The 11,943-nt window shown below is 45.7% G+C and overlaps 1 pseudogene; it reads right to left on the bottom strand.

Moving 5' to 3' along the window:
• Positions 1-5,243: 5,243 nt before the first annotated feature.
• On the bottom strand, positions 5,244-5,382 carry LOC119304639 (annotated as a pseudogene).
• Positions 5,383-11,943: the final 6,561 nt, after the last annotated feature.

An 11,943-nucleotide genomic window follows, 5' to 3' on the forward strand; every position in this document is an offset into this window, starting at 1 on the left:
GGGCGTTTGAGGCACCGGATTTCCCCAGTGCGGCCGTAGATGTCTCACGCGGCTGAATTTTCAAATTTCAAGTGGCATTATTGCCGCTGGACTGCGCGCTGGTCTACGCAGCGAGCCAACAATCGGTAGTGTCCAACGAGACGGGAGGAGAGTCGATGTCGATCAGTCGATCGATGGAAGCACGCACGCACGGCCTGGAATGGGCACCGAAGCTTTGCCGCCTGCCTATGATTGTGTTCCCGGGTCATGCATGAACCGGAGAGTGCGATGCGAAGTGGAGCGCGCGGGCCGGGTCGCACGTTCACGCGCGCCCGCGCGTCGTTTTCCCGCCAATTAACCGGGCTCGGAGGAACCCGCCGCGACTCCCAGCGCGCACAAGCTATCGCGTTGCGCGTTGGAACGGAGCCCATCGGCCGGAGATTCGGCTGAAATGTATGCACGAATGCTGCTGCTTGCTGTGGCAAGCGCAAGCAAAGTCGTCGTAATTAAGCCGGACGCCGCCGTCGTCGGAGTGGACGGGCCGTCGCTGGCTTGGCTAGCTGCCGCAACTTGATCAAAGCTGTCGCCGCGATCTGTGTCTCGACTCCATGGCTGTACTACGTGTCTTGGAGACCTGGTCGATCAGATCAGGGCGACTGGACAATCAGCGCCGGTTTTACTGCTGCTACAGCGACGTACGGCGGCAGGCCATCACCTCATCATCTGTGTGTCTGTCCATCCCTGAGATTCGCGCTTGATGGCTTGATCCATGACCGCGTGACCTTTCTGCACAACGAGCCCACGGCGGCTGCACCTCCACGTCGGCGCCGCGCCGACGGCGAAGGCTGGGTGCATCCATGACCGGTCGCCCAAGCCCGTCCTGACATGATCCACTGCAGCTCCACAGCTCCCGTTCCACGCACTTGCCAGCTGAAACAGCGAACGTGCACGTGAAAAACGAACCCTAGGAACCAACTCAACTGCTGCTACCCCTAAAATCATCTCACGATACGATGAAACACGCTGTTCACCGCGTGCCACTCGAACCGCACGGCCGGCCCGATCGATCCAGTTTCTGCGGTGCACGTTTGGGTATGTCGACTATAAGATTGCGTTAAGCGTATGCCTAGCAGGGACGCGTTGCGTGTTATATATATAGGCCACAATGCGACTAGGGTTTACAAGATTTAGTTGGTTAGGTTGTTGGATTGATCTCCAAGTTAACTATACAAGATAGAGATCAATTCAACATCCTACCAACCGAGTTACATGAGATAAACATACCGCACCGGCCCTACAGTGTATATACGGTTTATACTTGCACCATAATACGCATACAAGTATTCTAACACTCCCCCTCAATCATAACTTTACCAAGTTAAGATTGTTCTTAAACTCTTCTAGTTTTCGCCAAGATAAGGCTTTAGTGAAGCCATCTGCAACTTGATCATTGGTGGGAATGAAACGAATATCAAGTAGCTTCTGAGCTACTCTTTCTCGCACAAAATGATAATCCACTTCAATGTGCTTTGTTCTTGCATGAAACACTGGATTTGCTGAAAGATAAGTTGCACCAATATTATCACACCACAAACGTGCAACTGGAGAATGACTTACACGAAGCTCGTTTAGTAAGGTTTCAATCCATATTAACTCTGCCGTAGCATTAGCCAAGGCTTTATATTCAGCTTCTGTACTTGATCTTGATACAGTAGCTTGTTTCCGTGCACTCCATGAGATGAGATTTGGTCCAAAGAAAACAGCAAAGCCCCCTGTTGATCTTCTATCATCAGGACAACCTGCCCAATCTGCATCAGAAAATGCACTCACCAAAGTTGATGTTGACCTTGTGACCTTCAAACCTGTACTCATAGTGCCTCTTAGATATCTCAGGATCCTCTTTACTGCTGTCCAGTGTGCAAGAGTAGGAGTATGCAAGAACTGACATACTTTATTAATAGGAAAAGATATATCAGGTCTTGTAAGCGTTAGATATTGCAAGGCACCTACAACACTTCTATAGTTTGTAGATTCTTCAGCACTTAGTGGCTCACCTTCTTCTTTTGACAATTTTTCAAAAGTTGAGAGAGGCATATTCGAAACCTTGCAATTCATCATACCTGCTCGTTTTAACACATCTGACACATACTTTTCTTGAGTTAAGACTATGCCATCTTTAACCTTCTTTACTTCTATTCCCAAGAAGTAGCGCAAATCACCAAGATCTTTTAGAGCAAAATCTCTTCTTAGATCTTCAAGCAATGCCTTAATCGCATCCTGTGATGAGCTTGCAACAATAATGTCATCAACATATACTAACATGAAAATAGTGATTTTCCCTTTCCTATAGAAGAACAGAGATGTGTCAGCTCTGGATGGTCGAAAACCAAGCCTTTGGAGTTTCTCACTCAGCCTAGAGTACCATGCTCTGGGTGCTTGTTTCAAACCATATAGAGCCTTATCAAGCCTGCAAACATAATTATGTTTATCTTTTACCTCATACCCAGGTGGTTGCTTCATATACACTTCCTCCTCTAGAACGCCATGAAGAAACGCATTCTGCACATCCAATTGATGAAGATACCAGTTGTTTGATACTGCAATAGAGAGAACAAGTCTGACAGTAGCTGCTTTTACAACTGGACTGAAGGTATCTTCATAATCTATCCCATACCTTTGCTTAAAGCCCTTTGCAACTAATCTTGCTTTGTATCTATCTATTTCTCACTTTGCTCTTCTTTTGATTCTATAGACCCATTTACAATCAATTATATTTCTGCCTTTGGCTGGAGGAACTAGATGCCATGTTCTGTTTTTCATAAGAGCATTGTATTCCTCATCCATTGCATTTTTCCAGTTTTTATGTTCTAAAGCTCCTGACAAATTATGTGGTTCTCCAGTAGTGGTAAGACCAACAAACCGCACCTTATCATACCTGACTGTACCATCCGTACGTATTTTTGGTGTCAAAATACCATGTTGCGACCTTGTTGTCCTCTGTGTTGGTGCAGGAATAACCGCAGAACCATCAGCCGCAGAAGATCCATTCATCCTCGTACCAGGAGCCGGAGCAGCCGATCCAGACGCATCCGATCCGATGCGGATGCTGTCAGCCACATGCACCGCATCTGATTGGCCAGCGCGAGGGACGAGGCGGATGCTGCCTCCTGTCCGCGAAGCACCCGCCTGGTCGGCCCGACCGCGTGCAGGAGACCGCGCCACCTGGCGGTTCGGGACGGGCGCGCTCGTCTGGTCAAGCGCGGAGTGCGCTTCCGGGCCCTCGCCTGTGGGCCCCCGGCTGGACGCGTGGGACGCCGCGGGCGACTCGTCTCCTCCCGAGGCAGATACGCCGCCGCTGCTGTTGGCAGGCGCGCCAGACGAGGGAGAATCAGCCCCGGGATCGCCGCCGTCAGAGTCTGCAGCACCTGAATCTGCATGGTGTTCCGCGCCTGGCTGCTGCATAAAATCATGAAGAACAACCGGATTTCCACCAAAATTAACTGCAGAATTTTTATGAAAATCACCCGATGGATCAGCTGTTTGTTCGTCCCCATGATCAAGAGGGTCAGAGGGGATGGTTTCAGGAAGGAGAAGAACTTAGGAGCGAAGAGGGGTTCCGGCGTTTGGATTTAATGCAGCAAAAGGAAAAACTGATTCATCAAAGATGACATCACGGGAAATATACACCCGTCCTGCTTGTATATCAAGGCATTTAAAACCCTTGTGAAGATTGCTGTAGCCAAGAAAAACGCACTGCTTGGAGCGGAATTCTAGCTTTCTAGAGTTGAAAGGACGGAGATTTGGCCAGCAAGCACAGCCGAAAGTGCGGAGAGCATGATAATTTGGCTTTTCATGGAACAATTTTTCTAAGGGAGTTTAAAGATTGATCACCTTACTAGGAGTGCGGTTAATGAGATAAGTGGCAGCGAGGAACGCTTCATCCCAAAATTTCAAGGGCATGCAAGCATGAGCCAAAAGTGAGAGACCTACATCTACAATGTGGCGATGTTTTCTCTCAGCTGACCCATTCTGTTGATGGGCGTGAGGACATGACACATGGTGTGTGATGCCTATCTGACGGAAAAAGGAGTTTAGGCGCTCATACTTGCCTCCCCAGTCCGTTTGCATAGTGATGATTTTTCGGTCAAAGAGACGTTCAACAAGTGCTTGAAACTCATGAAAAACTTTGAACACTTCGGATTTGTGTTTGAGAATGTAAATCCAAGTGAACTTACTGAAATCATCTATGAAACTCACATAATAGTTTTTCTTATTGATTGAATCTCGGGCAGGCCCCCATACATCAGAGAAAACTAGCTCTAAAGGAGCATTGGAAATACTACTAGAATTTGGATAGGGTAGTTGATGGCTCTTGCCTTGTTGGCAAGCATCACATACACCCTGATTAGTCAACTCTTTGCTAGAAAAGGAAATATTATTGTGCTTGAGAACATGCTGAACGATTGCCGAAGATGGATGACCTAAACGATTGTGCCACCGTGATGATGAGATCTTGGTGGCGCCAAGTGCATGCCTGCCCGAGCTTACGGGAGTTGATGATAGGGGATAGAGCCCGTTTCTACACCTGGCGCGGAGGAGGGTTTTCCTCGTTGCCTTGTCCTTAACACAGAAAAAATGAGGATGAGTTTCAAGAAAAACGTGATTGTCATAAGATAGCCGATGAGCAGAGATCAAGTTCTTGGTGGCATTTGGTACATGTAGGATATTTTTAAGATGGAGATTACGGGAAGGGGTACGAACATAAGCATGACCTATATGAGCAATTTTCATACCTGCGCCATTGGGCATGTTTACTTGATCATGCCCGTTGTACTTGTCCCGAACGGTGAGCTTGTCGAGCTCGCTGGTGATGTGATCTGATGCTCCAGAGTCCACATACCAGTTGGTATCCACTCCATAGGAGGACTGAGAGTTGGCGTGGTTGGTGTTGACGGCCGCCACGCTCTTCTCCTTGTTGAAGGAGATGTCGAAGCGGCGGTAGCACTCCATGGCGGTGTGGTTCGGCTTGGTGCAGATTTGACAGAAGACTTCCGGAAGATCATTGCGACCTCCCCCTCCATTGCCGCGGCCACCACCGCGGCCTTGGCCACGGCCACCACCTCCGTTTCCTCGGCCGCCTCCATAGCGACCACCATTGCCACCGCGGCCACCACCGCGGTTGGGTCCGCCACGTCCGCCGCGTGAGACGGCGTTGGCGGAGGAGTGGGACGACTGGCCGCCGCCCTCAAACATAGCCAGCCTGCTTTCAAAGTTAATGAGCTGCGAATAAAGCTCGCTCACCTTGATGGGTTCAGTTCGGGCGCAGATGGTGGAGACGAACGACATGTAGTCGAAGTCGAGCCCCGCCAGGATGTAGGACACCATGTCATCGTCAGTGAGAGGCTTTCCTGCAGATGCCATCTCGTCACCGAGCGCTTTCATGCGCCCGATGTATTCGGCCACCGTCGAGTTGCCCTTCTTCGTCATGGAGAGGGCGATTCTAGTGTTGACGATGTGCGCCTGAGTCTGGGAGATAAAGATCTCCGTGATGGCGGCCCAAGTTTCGGCCGCCGTGTTGCAGTGTGCAACCTGGATCATCACCGGTGCGGAGATTGAATTAAAGATGAAACTCAGCACCTGGGAGTCGCGAGCCCTGTCGATGTCGTACGCCGGATTGGGCACATCGGTGGGCTTGCCTTCCTTGCCCGTGAGCTTCCGGGCCGGCAGCTCCCTCTCAGGGTCGAGGTAGGAGACGAGCTGCGCGCCCCGGATAGCTGCCATGGCCTGCGCGCGCCACACCAGGAAGTTGGAGCAGTGAAGACGATCGGCGATCGGGATGAGGGCTGGTGTGGCGACGGCAGAGCTTGAGGAGGCCATGGGTGCGTGATGTGCTAGAGAAGGAGGCTCTGAATACCATATAAGATTGCGTTAAGCGTATGCCTAGCAGAGACGCGTTGCGTGTTATATATATAGGCCACAATGCGGCTAGGGTTTACAAGATTTAGTTGGTTAGGTTGTTGGATTGATCTCCAAGTTAACTATACAAGATAGAGATCAATTCAACATCCTACCAACCGAGTTACATGAGATAAACATACCGCACCGGCCCTACAACGTATATACGGTTTATACTTGCACCATAATACGCATACAAGTATTCTAACATCGACGACGGGCGAGGCGTCGCCGTCCGTCCGTCGGCGAGGCCGCGGCGGCAGGGGCAGCGGCCCAGTTCACCCGGCGCAGGAGCAGCGAAAGCGGCCGCACATGCCGGCCCCCATGACGCGTGCGCCGTGCACGGGGAGCACGCGACGGGACGCTCCTTTCGCGCGTGTACTACTGCATCCTGGATGGATGGATGCATGGATGGACGGCAGGTGCTCGGATTTGATTGGGGAGGATGTGCATGTACTGTGCCCCGGCTTGATGATCGTCAACTGCTGCCTCAGCCACAAGAGTGGACAGCAGCCAATGGGGGAGCGGTTGGTGGTGGTCTGGTGCGTGCGGACGCACTTTGGTGGTCACGCTCCTCCGACATGTCTGCCTGCCGACGGGATATTTGATGCTCTATTCTTTGTTTCTATCTTCGTAGATTTTAGCTAGGAGAGATCACTTTATTGCGTATTAGCATGGCGTACTTCTCATGTTTTAAACGGAGTCTGGAGCCAAACAAATTTCTCCTCACGCCCCTTATCAGGAATCCATGCATCCCTTATCGGTTTATGGATTGCTAAGCACAGTGTAGAGATGAAAAAACTTCATTATTTCTAAAACATGTCAATCCAATGACGACTTTTGTGGATCCACCCATATAGGTGGGTTGGTGGCGTCTAGTGTTGTAAAGATAAGAGCTTGAATACTCCTAGTAAATTATATCAAAAAAACATGACAAGTGTCGGGACTACTATACGGAAACTGACTAAACAATGTTAGCTCGATGACCCTTGGGGGTGAACGTTCAGTGGCATCGGATACCCGCCCTGATTGGGTTCAGATGTGGAAGAGGGGGAAGTAGAGATGAAGAATGAAGAAGAGAGGAGATTTTATTGCGGAGCCATCCTAGAACTTGCGGTCGCCAGACATAAACACTATACCACTGGGCTTTAGGCTTCTTTTGGTTCATAGGATAGGATTATCATAGGAATAGGAATCTTGTAGGAAATGAGATGACATGTATCTCAAATCCTATGAGTAGGAATAGGAAACAAGATGTCATTTGGTTGACACCAAAGGAATTTTTCCATTGAGTCTAGGCTCTTTTTTATTTTCCTATGAAATGTGGAGGATAGGAACCAATCCTATGTAGGAATAGGAATTCATTCCTATGAACCAAAGGGCTCTAAAGGAAAAAATCCCATAAGAATCCTATCCTCTAGAATTCCTATGAAATTCCTCTAAACCAAACCAAAGGAGGAGAGATGGAGTTGATTGGGGAACTGTCATGCATGCTGCCAGTGGCGGCAGATTGAGGTCATTGGCGGTAATACAAGTAGGAAGGGGCGAGTCTATAAGATGATGATCGAGTGAGAGAAGAGGGAGCCAATCAAACAAGGAAGGGGCCTTGGGGCGTTGTTTGCACCCAAATTAGTCAATGAAAAGATTGGTCATGACCCTGAGTTTGTATGAAGTACAGTTAAATCCATACAGGTTCTGGTGTTTAAAAGGGGACATTAAAGTATACTCGTCAAACATGCGGGAGCATTTCTTTATTGTTGGTTGAATTGAAATTGCTTCCTTTCATATTTGTGTGAAATTTCTTCCTGGAGCATCAGTGTGAATTATCTTCTTGTGCATTCAATATTGTCTTAGTCATTGATCTTTCTCCTTGCCAATTTTTTTAAACCCCACCCATATATTAATTAACTAACAAGATTCTTACAATCGATCATTACATAGTTTGCCACGCAGCGCGGAACACTATTACAAGAAGCACCATCAGGCGTGCTATCAAAACTAAATTTCGCAACCTTATGCGCCACCCTGTTAGCCTGACCTTTCTCCTCGCCGTTTTTTTGACTTGTTGATCAAATGGCCAACACCCAACGTAAAATCCTTTCCATTCTCCCATACATCTCCTTTGAGTACGATGGAGTGATTGCACATACTGAAAAGGTTAAGGCAAATGATATTTGGATAAACCGTATGATTCAGTCTCGGATTATGATAGTTACAGAATAAAGTTTGAGGACATAACACATGAAGTTACTCTTAATTGAAGTTAGGCTGGTGGGAGTGATTCTTTCTTCATCTATACAGAGTTTCAGGGGTGTATTTTTCATGCTTTCGTGCCAGGACAGTTCCTTTCTTCATACGCTAGTATGTCATATCAGCTAGCTTGTATGCTTTTTAGAGAGAAGTTAGCCTGTTTTTTGAGGATAGATAGAAAGCTAGGCTTATCTGGTGTTCTGCATCTACATTATGTACTCTCTATTTTTCCAGAAAAAATAGTTATGGGATCCTATGGTCGAAACCTTATTTTTCTAAAGAGGATCGAAACTATGATTGATTGACACGGAATGATATGTATCACTCACTGCGAGTGTTTAGACTCCGATCACCCACTATCATAGGAACATGGACCGGCCCTTTAGGAACTAAAGTGAAGCAAGCCATGAACCAATGGAGAGGTGACGACTAGTTTTAGGAATTGTCTTGAAGGTTCGTGACCAATTTTGGAACGATCTACAAGGTTCCTGAACTGGGCTTTTTTGCTTCTACTGGTTTTTCTGTTATTATGTGTTCTTTTTCCTCTTCCTTTTTTTTGAAATCACAAACTAAAACAACCAAAAATATCTAAATATATTTAAATCAAAATATTTATTCATTTAAAAAACAAGATTCCATTTTTTTCAAGATTTCTCCATAAATGTTTTCGTGTTTTTATAAAAGTGTTTGGAAATTTACAATGTTCAGAATTTATAAATTGGCTCCCAGTAGCAAGAAATATTCATAAATTTTCAAAATTGTTCGCAAATTTCAAACGTTGCTGGAACTTTTTACAAATAATATGTTCATTTTTAAAATTGTTGACTGATGATTTTTTTATTTCAAAAAACTTTTTTGAATTCGGGAACTTTTCCAAAATTCTGAACATCTTTTATCAACAATTTTTTAATTTGAAGAAAAAAAATAATTCACGATTTTTTCCAAATTCGTGGCCAATTTTAAAATTTATAAACATTTTCCTGAATATTTTTTATATTTGAGAAAAAATTGAATTTTTAATATTTTTAAATAACTCCTGCACACTTTTAAAATTGTCGAATATTTAATTGGATTCATAAACTATTTATAGTTTTCATGGACTTTTTTTGTTCTTCATGAAATAAAATCTGATGAAAATACACAAAAGCCCTATAGATTTATGCTTGAGAGATACAGATTTATTTTTTGTTGTTCGGGAAAACATGCCTGATGAAAAAACACAAAGGCCATGCATATACTCCCTCCATTCCACAATGTAGTGTTTCCTCTATCCACGTGCTTCAACTTTGACCGTAAATTTAACTACCAAGACCGATTGCGGCGGGAGCAAAAATTATATCAGTGAATTCGTATTCGAAAGAAGTTTTCAATTATATAATTTTTTCTCCCGCCGCAGTTGGTCTCGTTGATTAAATTTATGGTCAAAGTTGGACCTCGGGAAGCGCGGACGCACTATATTTTGGAATGGAGGGAGTACTTGTTTGAGCGATACAATTTTTTCTGTTGTTGTTCGTGAAAAAAAAAACCAGATGAAAAAACACAATTCTTTTTGTTTGAGCGATATATACACGCTATGATATCTAGAGCTAGCACCATAATGGGTTGTCCCATAGCCAAGCATTCTAGGCGAGGGGAGTGATGGCAATACAAGCATTTTTGTTGTATACATTAACCCTTTTTAATGTCCGATGATCTTATTTAATTATACGATAAATATTTTTTAACATACATTGAACAGTTTTTCAATATAGAGTTACATTTTTTTATAAAACACATATTGAACAATCTCATAAAATATTTTGTCTTCAATTTTACTAGGTTTTTACAATCTAGCTCCTAAAAAACAACATTCGGTTTTTTTGGTGAGGAACTTACTAACAACTGAAGAGAGAAAACCCCGGTCATGGGTAGATTGGGCTGGCCCATTTGCCCTTTATTCAGCGAAGTCTTCTCTATTTGTCGCGTGCAGGCGGCGAATAGGATGAGCCACTTCTCGGTTGCCCACACTGTCTGGTAGGAATGTCCCGAAGGGATACCCGTCAGTTAGTTGCTCCCCATTCCTATGATCTCAAACTTGAGAGCACACGTTTGGATAGGCGGGCCATTCAGGCTTGCCTCAGCTCCTCCTCGGTTTTTTCCTTCGCACGCGTCATCTCCGCTTGGGTTTCTATATCTTTTTGGTAATCTATATATATATATACTAGCTAAGTGTCCGTGCGTTGCCACGGATTAACAAATATATATATATACAAAGAGAAAATTCATGTGACATGAGAGTCAAAGGTCATTTCTATGGGATGATATCTCATGGTCATGATCTAGTAGATACATATATCTCGTCATTGTCTTTCTTCCACACTCCATGTCTGAGCTACCACGCGACATTCGACTTCCTTCTCCCACCATGCATGCTTTTATCTCCTATTTCTCCTACCTTTACCTTACACGACAGTACCAAGTTTCTTGTCCAACTATCATAATCTTCTCCGGTAGGGCACCCCCTTAGATTATTACTGACTTGTACATGTTGCAAATAAGATCAACGAAAATGGATAATAAATTTCTGATGAGAAATGAGAATTCAGGGCAATATCTTCCCAAGACAATAATAATTCCAAGACAATCTTTTTATACCTTCTGTCAACATTGGGACACACATTCCACACAATAAGCATGCAATGATGTTGATACTTGATTAATTGTCATTATATGTCTACAGTAAAGATAACTTTACTCAAAACCGCCTATCTTAGCCAAATCAACAAATTTCTCTCATTAATGCAATTTTCTTTAGAAAACAAATAATAGATTCTTTCCTATCTTAGCCAAATCAACGGATCTCTTTCATTAATGCAATTTGCTTTAGCAAACAAATAATAGATTCTTTCCTACCTTAGCCAAATCAACGGATCTCTCCCATTAATGCAATTTGCTTTAGCAAACAAATAATAGATTCTTTCCTACCTTAGCCAAATCAATGGATCTCTCCCCGGTTCGCTGGGCGCGTTTCGGTGGGTGGGCGTGGGGGTGGGGGTAATTTGATGGAAATAAACCGGTTGAAAATAAACCGGTTGAAAATAAACGGATCCTGTCTCACTCTTCACTTTCTTTACAATAAACTTCAGAATAGCAATCTTGGCGAGTGATCTCGACGGGGTTCAATCGGCGTGGCGCACCGCTGATTCTTCCAGGAGTGGGTGCTGAGAGGAAGGATCCCAAACCTCCATTGTCAATCGGCCAGAGCTGCATCGTCCTTTGGATCAGAGCGTGGACGGGATCAAGACGGTAGGGTTTGAGGAATTTGTAGGACATGAGGGTTTATGGTTGGCAGCACGAGAACTCACCCATATCTTGGCAGACGGTAGGCCCGAGGTGCGGTCGTGTTCATGCTTCGGGAGCTGCCACATGTTGTCCTCGCCGCCATCAGCGACACCACCGCCATCGCCTGTTGCCACCACTTCAGCGCCACGAGCGTGGGACCGAGGGACGAAGGGAAGGGAAGAAAGTGAATTGACGTACCTATGTTTGGTATATATCACACGAGGAATCAAAACTGGATGCACGTGAAAGCATAGAGATGGGAGAGGAGGACAGAGGAAGGGAAGGGCAAGAGGAACCTGAGGATGTGCGATGAAGGAGCGATGCCAAAACATCACAAAGGGGGACCCGTAGCTCGTCACGTAGCGCGGCCGCCTCATTGCCGGCTGCCACCCCGCGCTACCGCCTCCGTGCGCAGGTTCCGTTCGTGGAGCGTGAGGA

Source organism: Triticum dicoccoides, chromosome 5A (assembly GCF_002162155.2).
Source record: "Triticum dicoccoides isolate Atlit2015 ecotype Zavitan chromosome 5A, WEW_v2.0, whole genome shotgun sequence".
In the NCBI taxonomy this organism is placed as follows: domain Eukaryota; kingdom Viridiplantae; phylum Streptophyta; class Magnoliopsida; order Poales; family Poaceae; genus Triticum; species Triticum dicoccoides.